Here is a 12,622-nt window from a genome sequence, read left to right as displayed (position 1 = left end):
GGGGGATTTGTTCCGCTGAATGGAAAGAACCTGATGATCTCGGATATGAGGAAAGAAGGAGGGAGGAGAAGGGGGGAGAGATTAGGTGGGAAAGGGAGAAGCTCGGCTCACGGCTCTAATGTGGGCTCACCTGCTTCTGTGGACCAAAGGCAGCGTGCTTGTGCAATATGGTCCAGAGGTGAGACAAGCTGTACTGTTTCTTCATTTGCCTGCAGCAACAACTGTCTTCTTACCTCTAACATCTGGCAAGAATCATGGTGCATGCCAAATATATTTGAAATTGTTTGAGCGAGGCCATGTGACCCAGGTTTAATGTGTTCTTGCAAATGCCTCAGATTGCATCTGGATTAGGAATGTGGTGCTAAATGTCAACTGTACCTGGGCGTGCCACTTCACGTCCGACTGAGGTAGCTTAGTACGTCAGTGCCAGTGTTTAGCACTAACCTTCCCACACTTTATCACCCTTAGCTGAAAGTCTCCCAGCTTTTCCTACGATAAACTAGCTGATTGATTTCATGTTGGTCTGAGCTGTCGCTTAATTTTTCTTGGGTGGATTTTTAGCAAATTAACACCAGTGCAAATTAAGAAGTAAAACCCTTTTTTCCTGAAATAAAAGTGTCTTAAGTGATCACAAATTCTCCTGCTGCTCACTGTGAGCTGCGTGACTGCAGTAAATTTGCCTATTGCTGCGTAATTCACCCCGAACTTGGTGCTGCTGTTCTAACGCTGCGTGCTGCTATGATGTGAGCAAAAATAAGCTGCAGCACTCAGTTGTTTCTGGGCTTTGCCCTCCTGTGCCTACTGAACTGGTATCAGTGTTATACCTGAAAACTGGCTCAGTTCAGCAGGAACAGGAGTGGAGCCTACAGACATGCGACAGCTTCGAGCGACAGCAGCGAGACCGAGATTCAGCTGTTGTTGGTTGCTGTGTCAAACTGACGTGATGCTCGCCTCGAGTCAAAGGCGGTGATGAAATCCAAACCAGAGTCCCCAAACCTGTCAGACTGAAGCTTGACGTCTCCGTGGAAGTGCGTCCCGACTTAGACGACTGTGCTTTCCTTCGTCGACGTGTAAATGTTTCATGAGCCGATGGGTTGGTGTTTGTGAATACTCGTACATGCTAATGAACCCAGTCCTGTTGTTCTGTTCAACCTTCATCTTTCTCCTGCATTCTCCTCCTGAGACGCCTGCAGACACGCCCCTCGAGCTTCACCTGTGTCGTCTCTCTGTCTGTGCCGTCAAAGGCCAGACTGAGACTAGGGCTCATTGTGAGCTAATCCCAGTGAAATGTCTGCTATGTCTGTGTAATGGATTTCAACCAGCAGCCCCACATTGTGAGCGAATGGGAGTGTGTGTAACTTGGAGCCACAAAAGGAAAAGTGCTTGAAAATTTCATATCCAGAGGAAAGTGGAAGCTCATCAGTAAGCATGATGAATTTGCTCTTATCCGGCACCTCCACTGATCCTGGCTGCCGCCATAAAATTATGTTTCCATTACTTGAAATTTCTGCAGATAAATGTTCCATTCAGACCTGGAGGAGATTACCCAGTGAAAAGGTTAGAGAGGGGTTTCTCTCTATCGGTGATGCCGACTTCAGGGCATTGTTTCAGCCAGGTGGTACCACTGACAAGTTGGCTATGATTTGTGTAAGTGTTCAATTGAACAAAGTGTTGAGTAGAAATGGTGCATGAAGTGCATTCTTCTAAATGTCAGCATGTTCATTTAATGCATGATTTATTCTGATGTTGCAGGTGTTTCGTTCCAGCACAAACCCAGCACTGACTGAATGCAATAAAGTTTAAATGAGCCTGAGAAAGAATTCTGGCATTGCTTTATTTCTATTCAGTGTCAAAAGATAACATCGCTTATCCCCGGGTACAAAAAGCATGTTGCAGCAGGAAAGAACAAAGACGAAGACAATAGCGGCAATCGGGAAGGAGACGAGGCGAGACCTAAGCCTAACGGATGACAAGAAGAGGTTAATGGAAGATAATTACAGAGTTTTTAAAACAAAGAAAATAAAAAAGACGCACAATGTTTGGATCAAAGTTATTTCTGAATGACTGTGAATATGAAAGATATCATAGTCACGCTGATGCTTCTGAGCATTTTAACCACGTTGGGTTTTATAGAGAGAAAAGTGACCAAATTCTAGCAAGATGGCGAATTTTTAAGTTATTAGCTGATGATAGCATCACATGGATATCTGCTACTTAGTCCTGAGTAACGTACAAATATAACACAAGCATAAAAAGTGCAGTATGGGCTTCAGCACAGCAAAGCACCGACACCACAAACACGGTGATAATGCCTCTGGCTCCAGCCTCCTGTGTCAGCGTCGACCTGTCAGTCAAAGCAGGCCTTCCCTCAGTAATGCATGCCTTTAAAGCTTAAAAGTGTAGATCATAAAAAATATAGCTGGTCTTGTATCAGGCTGTAAGACATTTGAGTTTCCTTTCAGCCTCAAGCGGTTGTTGGAGGAACTTTTTGCCACTTCAGCACAGATATTATTTTTGTTGACACCCGGCCTTAATCTTACGCTGCTGAGTCTCCCACTCGTTCTTCTTCCTCATCAAATTGCCATGCCAGCATTAACCCACAACGCACCTCCACCACTCACAGCTCCCAGAAAGCAACGGGCCGAAAGCAGACCACATCTGCTGCTCGCTTAAGAGCCACATATGGCCTTGACTCATGGGCTGGACTCGGGGTGAGTGTAGCTGTGTCACATAAACCACAGCTTCACCTTATGTGGTCCAGATGTCAGGTGTGTCCTGACATTTGAGCCACATCTGTCCCACGCAACATTTTCCATCGTCGTGACGGCGTAGCGAGTGCCAGAAGTCACACGAACGTGTCTGCTGATTCAGTCAGAGGGTCAGAAATGTTATTCCTGTGGTGGAGCCATGAGTCGCACGCCTGAAGCAGAGATGTGTTAGTGCTCACCGAGGCCTGTGAATGAATCCACCTTTAGTGATTCAACGCTGTGTTTAGGTTGTGAATACAAACGTCGTCAGTAATCATTTTTAAACAGTACCGAGCTTTTAAACAGAGGAGAGATTCTTGATTTCGCCGTCTCAGGAAACACAATTTAAATGTAAAGTTGACTTAATAAATAACATGCTGTAAAAACAACAGTTTACATTTTAGCTCATCTTCTGTTACAACTTCCAGGCTTTTTACATTTCACATCAGTCCAGGTTCAACTTTCCGTCTGAATTAAAGCGAGTTAAAACGGCTGCTTCAAAATGAAAAACATGAAAACACACAGGAAGTCTCAGGCACCCAGACCGAAGCCGCCAGCTCTCCTCTTAGTCTCCATAGCAATGTCAATATCCCTTTTATCTTCAGGCCTCAAAGGCTGACCAGATTTCATGATGTGGCTGCTTTATTGAGCCTGATCTACTTTTCTTGCCCCCTTCGCCATTCAATCAGCGTCTGTGTGGTTCTGGCCCATGGCTGCGAGCGCGGCTGGGTAATTTGGTTTAAAGCTGAGCAGGAACATCTGTTCTACAAAGCTTTAGCTCCTTCCGTTCCTCGGGCCTCATGGAAACAAACGACGCCAGCGGTCAGCTCGCTGCTACGTAACATCAAACCTGCAAGTCACCGCTCGGAGCCTCAACCTTCTCGTGAGATGAGAGAGTGACGATTCTTTGAAACACGACACCCAAATCTATGAAGTCGCGTAGGATTTATTGTTCGACTGACTAAAAACGCTTCATTGTTTTCACATGTGCCACAGACAAAGTGACACTCAGAACACGTCTATTATGGAGCTGCAGCGCGTGCACGGTTACAAACATGTTTATCACGGATGTAAGTCCATAAAAATGAGCATACTTGTGCAGGACGTCAGCCACCTTACAACCAGTGCTGGGGTTGTTAACGCAGGATGTTTCTCGATTACTCAGCGCAGAGAATCGTTTGCTGCACTACTCGTTACATTTCGTTTGACGTTACTCCATAAACCGGCCTTTGCGTTAGCGTGCAGTTTGTGTGGACGCTTGTAAAGTTGCGTTAGCAGCATAGCATGGCTGCTTATTAATTTCACCATTGTACTTTTGTCCTTTCATGCACTAAAACCAAAGTAATGCTCATATCTCCACTTGTCAAAGCTGTCGACCACTAAACCATTTCCTTCTTCGTGTGCACCAGACTGACTCTGTTTTATTTCCATTTTTTAATCCCCGTCCAGTCAGCTGACTGCAAGTTTTCACAGATCTTCAAAGCAGCCAAGGCAACAAGTTCACTGCACGTGTGCTTTCCACCATTTTCCTCAGTCTGACTGTAGTCCTAGTCTAAAAGTAAGCTTTGCTGTCAGGAAGCCAGATATACAGAAACGTTGTGTACAAGTGGTTTATGTAACTGTAACTGACCTCTGACCCTAAGTAGCGATCCTCCTCTCACAGTCGTCACATATGCACCTTTGTTTAAGGCATTAAACTCTGCACACGATTAACTCTGTAGTATCGTGTGCAGAGTTAATATTGTAAAGGAGGGGTGTTGTGAGCCAACCACAACATTTTCCTAAACCAAACCAAACAGCAGGACAGCAGAAGTTAATGTCACGTACGAGAAGGGCGACACAAAACTCAACATGAGCAACTTGCGACTCGCACGTCTGTGCATCTACGTAAGGTTCTCGTGTCAGCCTGTCAGAAGCTAAAGATTAGGATAAGGTTGCCTCCCTTCACAAGATTAATCCATGCTTACCTAGTTCTTTAAGTGTGAGCCTTTGTGAGCGTCTATATGCGACAAGTTGGTTGCTGTGAGAAACTCACAGAGAAACTCAAAGCCTGTGAAACCACTTTGGCATAACAGCAGTATCTGTGCCAGCGTGTAGCTCATATCCAAGGTTTTTGGATGGTGTTTGGAGTACCACGATATGTAGATCACACACTGATGAGGAGGAGGAATTGCAAGCCTCATCATCAAATCAGTATTTGCCTAAATCTGCTGCATTAGAGCAAAAATGGTAGCTATTCAGCGATGGATCGCTAAGGTTACCTACTCGACATCGACATGTTGAGCACGTTAGCCTCACTAAGCCTCAGATTGTTTTCCACATTTCCAAAGGAGTCTCCCGCAGAGCCCTCTTCACGTCCTCTCTTTGGAAACTTTAGGAAACCGAAGCCAAATCATCACCCTTGGAACATCTTGCACAGCACAATTAGTTAAGTGGTCACGCTACTCCGCCACAGCACAGCGAGGCCGAGAGAGAGGATTAAGAAAAGGGAGTAAACACGCTCACATATATTCCCAAGGTTGACGACAAAGTCAGCGCAGATGGCCGACATCCAGCACCTGAAGAGAGAACGGTTGTCTTTGGTCATTTTATTCCACACTAAACAAAGAAGGAAATTTTTGTCTGAAATTATCAAATTAAAAAGAAAAAAGTTGCTTAATAATTGCCTCTGTGTTGTCAGTGTGTGTGTCTGCATTCATTCATATCTCATAACCTGGAGCCAGTCTCCTTTGTGTCCGCTGTCCAGCTATCCAGAGTCTGATAAAGAGGAAACAGCTGGTCTCGGAGCGCCGTCCACATGTTGCCCATATTGGCATCAGATTAGATCTCTCCACAATGGCCTTTTCTCTTACTTATTATTTTGTTATGATACAGCGGAAAATGCAGAATGAAGACAACATGCAGCGCATTCCCCTATAATTAGGAAGCAACTGAACACAATTTGTTGTTTAGGCGTCTCTTTGTTCTCCCTTGTTCCTCTTCGTCTGCTTTCTTTCCCAGTTTATAGTGTGTGGATGAGCTACAGTATGTTTGTGCACAGCTACAGACATGATTCATTAACAAAAGAAAGAAAGTTGAGCGCATTATCATTGCAAGATCCAAAAGTGTTCCCGGATTCCTCCGAAAAGAATTCCTCAGCCAGGTGGAGTCAACAGAAACCACCATGTGAGGATAAAGAGGGCTGTATGCAAATGTTTGAGTTTTCCATCCGGACATGCAAAGAATACGCCCGTCGTCTTTGTTCTACTTGTTGACATGCCAAAAGGAAAATGGCAAGCACCACTGATTGATTGGGTGTAATTATAACCCCGACACTGGATATTTGCACAGCCATTGTTGATGTCTGGCTGCTGAATTGTAAGCAAAATTCTAAATAAATGGGATTCTTACTCCTATAGGGAGGCGTTTATCCCTATAGGAAAGGGCCTAAAGTTCCCTATTGCTGCCAGGTGTGTGTGTGTGTGTGTGTGTGTGTGTGTGTGTGTGTGTGTGTGTGTGTGTGTGTGTGTGTGTGTGTGTGTGTGTGAAGACGACCAGATACCGACTGTCTGGCCATTACTGATGTCAGCTCCGCTCTAAGAACTATACATGAATGTTCTCGCGTGCACGAGCACCTGCTTTGGCAGAGTGATATTTCCATAGTGCACGCTTGCACACAAAAGAGACGTGCTGCATAAAATAAATGCCGGGATCGTGCTGTGTGTCGGTTTATCAAAGGTTACTTAAACAGCAGCCACGTCTGTTACATGAAGTAATTATTACATTCATGTATAACACAGTTATACGTCTAACAGTTCCTGACTCATACTGAACGTTACTGAAGTCGATGTAGTTTTATGATCTTATTGCAGCTACATTGTAACCAGTGTTGGGAAGGTTACTTTTAAAATCTATTCCATTACAGATTACAAATTACATGCCCCAAAATGTATTCTGTAACGTATTCCGTTACGTTACTCAATGACAGTAACGTATTCTGAATACTTTGGATTACTTAATATATTATCATGTTTTTTACAACAACGTGAATGTACTATTGCTGTGTGATTTATTACTATTACTGAAGGTCCGCGACTCCGAACTGTAGTAAAGGGACCTCTGACTAATACGGCGGGGTCCCTGTCGGCTCGTAGCCGAAAAATAGCTTTACTTTGTTGTGTGGGTCAACTTTTCTTGCGAGAGACAGAGAGAGGCGTTGAAAGACTGCTCCAACAGAACTTATTGTTTTCGGAGGAGAACACGAACACGGTGTACAGTCGAGTCTTAATAGCTTACTTACAGCTGGGCTCGTCAGGCTCTCTTCTTGGCTGCAGTGGTTATTATTATATTTACATGCTTCCAGCTCCCGTTTCTGCTCGATGACAACTCGTACCTTTCCACTCCCCTTTTTCTCCCTCCTCGCGCTCACAGACACATAACGTGTATGGCAGTCCATTCTCCCAGCAGCACGGACTACACTGCCCATGATGCTACATTCTTTAGAGCTATGCTTGTAGCATTCAGCCTGTTAGCTTAGCACAACAACAACAACAACAACGAAAAGGCCTCTCTCACCCAGGAATCACACAGTCGCAGAGAGAGAGAGAGCGTCGCCCTGTAACCATGGCAACCGTAACGCTGCCGCCTGGAACAACAGCACGTAGCTGTCAAACAAACCCAAACAGTCCTGACCCGCGACAATATGAAACAGGAAAGTAATCCATTTATTTCAACAAAGTAACTGTATTCTGAATACCACCTTTTTAAACGGTAACTGTAACTGACTTTGGCAGCGCTGCTTCGCTTCATTGAGGTTTGTGGGCATTTGCACAGCTCATTTCAACCTGGCTGCTGTCAGGACTTTGACAGGGTCATTGCAGCACCTCGATTCTTCTTTTTTCAGTTATTCTGGTGTCGATTTGCTGCTGTGATGATCATTGTCCTGTTGTGTGACCCAAATTTGGGCTAAGCTTTAGCTGTCGGACCGATGACCTCACATGCGATGTACTTTGCTGTATAAAGGAGTTTATGGTTAACTCAGTGATTGTAAGGTGGCCAGCTCCTCCACCCTCCTCCTTTGGACATCCCATTTCATTAGGAGCAGCTGACTGAAGCAGTCAGGGTGTGTTTAGTTTATCCTGTAAAAACTTTCTTTTCACAGTGCAAATACATGCACTTTGACAATCCATCAAGCACAGCAGACAGGCATGCTGCTTTCAGGGATGCTGTGTTTGTAGCTGAATATCTCCTTTGTACTGGTTGGTGTGTGGATGCGGAGCTGGGAGCTTTCAGACCGTGTGGCACAGAGATCCAGTGGAACGAACATAGAAACTCTTTTGAATCATAAAAATTATTGAAGCCATAATAAATGATAAGAATATTTTAGAAAGTGTGTCACAGATAAAGGAAACGCTATAGGCACCATAAACCCAGATAGAGCCATTAAAAAGTATTCCTCTATAAAGTATAATGGGCACATAAATGATTTCGGTGCAGCATGTGCGATACTCCAGCCACTGTCTCCTGTTCTAAAATGACTTACAGTTTATTTGTCAGCAATACAGCTCAAACTGCTCTGATGTGAGTACAGAAGTGGGTTAAAAAAGCTGAACGTGTTCTGCTGCTTAAATCGACTGCCAGGTTGCGATTATGCAAATGTGTTACGATAGCAAAACAATGAGACAGTTTGACCGTCTCCAACTGGATTATCTCGAGTATTCTGATGTGATTTCCCTCCATATTCAGCCAGAAGGAAACAGAACAAGATTTTGTGGGTGTGCATGACAACATATCAGCACAACAGGAATGATAATCCTTCCCCCTCTCAACAGTGAGTCAGTTCGTTCCTGTAATTTCAGACATTTATTACATTAGAGGCGGATCCCACCCTGTCTTTAAACAATGTGCAGTGCTTACATGCTGCTGTCTGGACCGAAGCATCAATACGTCCTCATGTTTCTCTGAACAGCAGTGAAATCATATCTCTGAAGATCCTTTTCTGTAGCTTTGAAACAGCTGCTACACGTTTTTTTTATCCATTATGGGCTGAAATACTTTGTGGTCAGTTTGTTCACAGTGATAAAAAGCTTTAGACACACTCCTGGAATTATCTGTGTCCCAACAACATATCGTTTATCGTTCTCCTTCAGCCTCAGAGCAGATCATTTGTTTGTGCCCTTAGTGAAATGCATCCTAAGATGTTTACTGAGTTGAAGGAAGGCAGAAAATTGACCTGGCCCTCAACTGATCACTTCCTTAAATCTTCTGAAAGCACCATCTGGTTTTAAACTCCAAACGAACGCGGCTGTAGGACGACAGAGAGAAACCGGACGGTGCAGAATGTGAACCTAAACTCTGACTTCATGTACAGATTGGGTTCGTCGCACGAACACAAAGACCACCTCTGTTTCAGTCACACTCACTGATCACTCTATTAGGTGCACCTTGCATGCGTTTGAGGACGGTGAACTCATCGTCATGTTCAAGAAACCAGTCACATGGTGTGTTGTCCTGCAGGAAGCAGGTAAACATATCTTACATATCTATACTATTGCTAATATATATTGTAATATATCTATATCACTAAAGCACTTCTGGATGCATGCAAACTGCATTTCGTTGCCCTGTACCTGTGCATGTGCAATGACAATAAAGTTGAATTCTAATTCTAATTCTAATTCTAATTCTAATTCTAAACAGGTGAACACCAGCAAAGTTACACAGGAAGGCTGTGACATTTAAACCATGCTCAGCTGATACTAAAGGGGTCCAGAAGTGTTGCTACAGACATGGATCCTTGCCTTTGTTACCTGGGCCAGCATGCACGCAGCTCTATCATCACTAGCTTAGCGTTAGCATGCTGTCAGAACAGATGCTTGCAAAGAGTTGCATTCACTGTATAATGCAGTTATTTCTGTCCTGGGTGCAGTTTGCACTTTACCATCGTGCTCGTGTCCTTTTATGAAATAAAAATAACAGTAACATCCACATTTCCTCCCCTCAAAAGCTGCACCACTCCACCAGTTTATTTTTATTTATTATTATTATCATTATTTGTTTTTATTTGTTTGGCATGGACTTGCTGCCATGTCATTGGCCGATAGTGTATGCTGCTGTTTTTCAGGACTGAACTAAACTCCAAACTTTGTCTTGCTGGGGCAGAATGCATGAACTGTGCATTTCATCATATTTGGGCAAAAATGCAGGACTGGTTTAAGAGTCGATAAAGATATTTTGGATAATATGAAACTGGACTGATCTGCAACGTATCTTAAAAAGCGCTGACCTAGTGGTTGCATGCTGCACACTTCTTAGATCCACCCTTGAATTCTATATATGACCTGTGACTCACTTTCAGAAGACGGGCCTTTGGGTGGAGTATTCCTTGATATTGATTTCTGTATTAGTCAGCCACGCATCTCTGCAAGGAAACTAGAAACGTGTCACAGAAATGACGTCAAGGCTGAAAATGAAAGACAGTTTATAAAACGGTGTCATTTCCCTTCAGCAGTACGGCTGTACGGACATGTAGCAGGATTGTCTTTACGAGCACATCCCGAGTGAGTTCCTGTTTTTCTTTTCTTTTCTGGGCTCTTCTTACACCCAGTCCTTCTGCACCACATGTGCCACCGAGTTGTCGCAGTGCTGATAGCAACCAATCACAAGCTCCCCCGTGTAGCTTTTTTGCCTCACCCGCTGCCTTCCCCTCTCCTCAGACAGTACATCATTAGCTGTCTGCTGAACACCTGGAGGCAAAGCCAGCAAGGTAATTATTGAGGGCATAGCCACGTCTGCACGCAACCGTCATTAACCCATCGTACCTCATTTAGAAGAGTGAAAAGGCCTTGTTGTTGTAAGAGGAGAACGAGAGAGCAGCAGCATGGATTGGTGATCAGCCCGTGACACGTTACAGAAATGATACAACAAATGTCTCTCAGGCTCGAGCTAATAAAGCCTGGAATTTGCTGTTGCTTTTTCATCAGGCAGCCAGACCTGGAGCCATGCCAGGACCAAGGATGAGGGAGTTTTATCCCCTGCACTTAACGGCAGAGATGCAGGATTTCATGAAGAGGGGGGAATCACACAGACACACACACACAACTAGCTATAACTTGCTCGGTTCCCCAGCCACAAAAACAAAGCAGACGAGAGAGCTTAGGGTATCTGTGCATGTTTAACCTTGAGCGTGTGCACGTGCATCTTTTATGTGCACGACTACATGTCATTATTGGTCATTTTACATTGATTTAACGCTGAATAATGAGCGTGTGTGTGTGTGTGTGTGTGCATGCTTCCTGCATATTTTGCCACAACACAATCACCTCAAGCTCTGCGTGGGCGAAAGCAGGATTCTTCCTTCCTCACCTTCACCACTACATTTCCAGTCGACGCTGACGAGCCCGTGCAGCTTTCAGATGTCATGAACGGGAATGCCTGCATGACAGACTGCCAGGAGCCTGGAACATCTCTGAAATCGTTATTGATAAGCAAATGTTTTTAACTTCAGGAAGTCGTGCCAGGTGTGTGAAACAAAGAAAGACGAGGCAATAACTCCTGATCGGCCTAATATCACCCAGCATGAAATGTCTTTGAAAGACCGTGTGCTGGTGCAGTAACTACTTCAGGTCATTATTAGACAATAGACAGAAAATCCCAGTATCATGTTTGAGCTTTTAAACACACTTCCTGGGGAGCCTAATGGAACTGAGGCTAACTCTCGGGGTATAAGGCTTTATTGCTCTGGCCTACGGGGACACTTTGAGGCATTTAATGTCTGCAAAATCTAGCTTGGAAATTCTAGGAAAGGGATTAAGCCTATTTGCCATCTTGCCTAATCTTTTTTTTATCGCCAACACGGGTTTGTGACTCACTTACCACACTGGCTCTTATCAGTGCACCAATCCACTTGCAGTAATTTGTAATAATCCATCGTTCCTACTGTTTCAATAAGTCGTTCACTTTCTAACGCTGTACCCGTTTCATTTTTAAAGAGGTTTTTTAAATGCAATTTTCGTTTTAGCGTTGCAGGCAGACGGGACATGCTTCCCAGCTGCACCAAGAATGTCATTTTCGTGCAACAGTTGAGTCACAGCGTGATGACTGCATGTAGTCTGTGCCTGCTCAAACAACACCAGCCTTCAAACGATTAGCAGAGAATTGCTTGATAAATAATAACTGGAGATGCTTCTTTCCTGGTCATTAACTTTAAGAGGACTTATCATGTAAACAGGTCTTTCTTTTAGGATATACTTCAAAAACCTGAGAGAATTAACCATGATCTTATATTAAGAGTGGGAACTTCCAAATCTTTTGAACCACAGATCGCTTTGAGTTTTACAGCTAGTGAGAAACCCCCTGTCGCTTGGAGTGATTGCACTGATTCTTTTGTAAAAACAAATAAAGCACTTGCTGGCATGCTGCGCCTTTGCAGGACGGCAGACGACTACTTTTGATTTGTAAAAATACTTTCCTCCATCTCAGATCAGTGTGCGTCAGCAGGAGAAATACAGTACAGTACAGTAGCCTGTATAATTTAAGGGTACATACTATCTGCTGAACCTTATCTCCTCGTGCTGCCAGACAGTCATAATGAATTTATCAATTAGCCCTGGCTGCGTATGCCCTTGGGGCTGCAGTCCCAGCCCTCACCTCCTCCACTGAACTCCAATCAGTCATCCTGTCAGAAACGCAGGAAATGGCGAGCAGGCTGGAAATGGCCTCTTGAAAAGCCTGTTAGGAAAAGCTTTTGAAACTACAGAAAGAAGCATTACATGTACAGCGACATGCCTGCAGAATACAGATTAAGCCTTCTTTAGGCAGACTAAAATAATCATTTAAACGAGCTGGAATTTGTATATTTGGTATATTTAGTAAATCTAGAATTGATATTAAGGTCT

At 44.0% G+C, this 12,622-nt stretch overlaps 1 long non-coding RNA gene across 1 annotated transcript; it reads left to right on the top strand.

Annotated features, from left to right (window-relative positions):
- The first annotated feature begins 843 nt into the window (after nucleotides 1-843).
- On the top strand, nucleotides 844-2,036 carry LOC113016567 (uncharacterized). The gene is made up of 2 exons (XR_003271259.1): nucleotides 844-1,647; nucleotides 1,753-2,036. It is a non-coding gene; the product is annotated as an uncharacterized LOC113016567 (long non-coding RNA).
- The last annotated feature ends 10,586 nt before the right edge of the window (nucleotides 2,037-12,622 follow it).

This window comes from Astatotilapia calliptera, chromosome 23 (assembly GCF_900246225.1).
Source record: "Astatotilapia calliptera chromosome 23, fAstCal1.2, whole genome shotgun sequence".
Lineage (NCBI taxonomy): Eukaryota > Metazoa > Chordata > Actinopteri > Cichliformes > Cichlidae > Astatotilapia > Astatotilapia calliptera.
The sequence above is the reverse complement of the archived record's forward strand: the minus strand, read 5'-3'. Positions and strand labels throughout refer to the sequence as shown.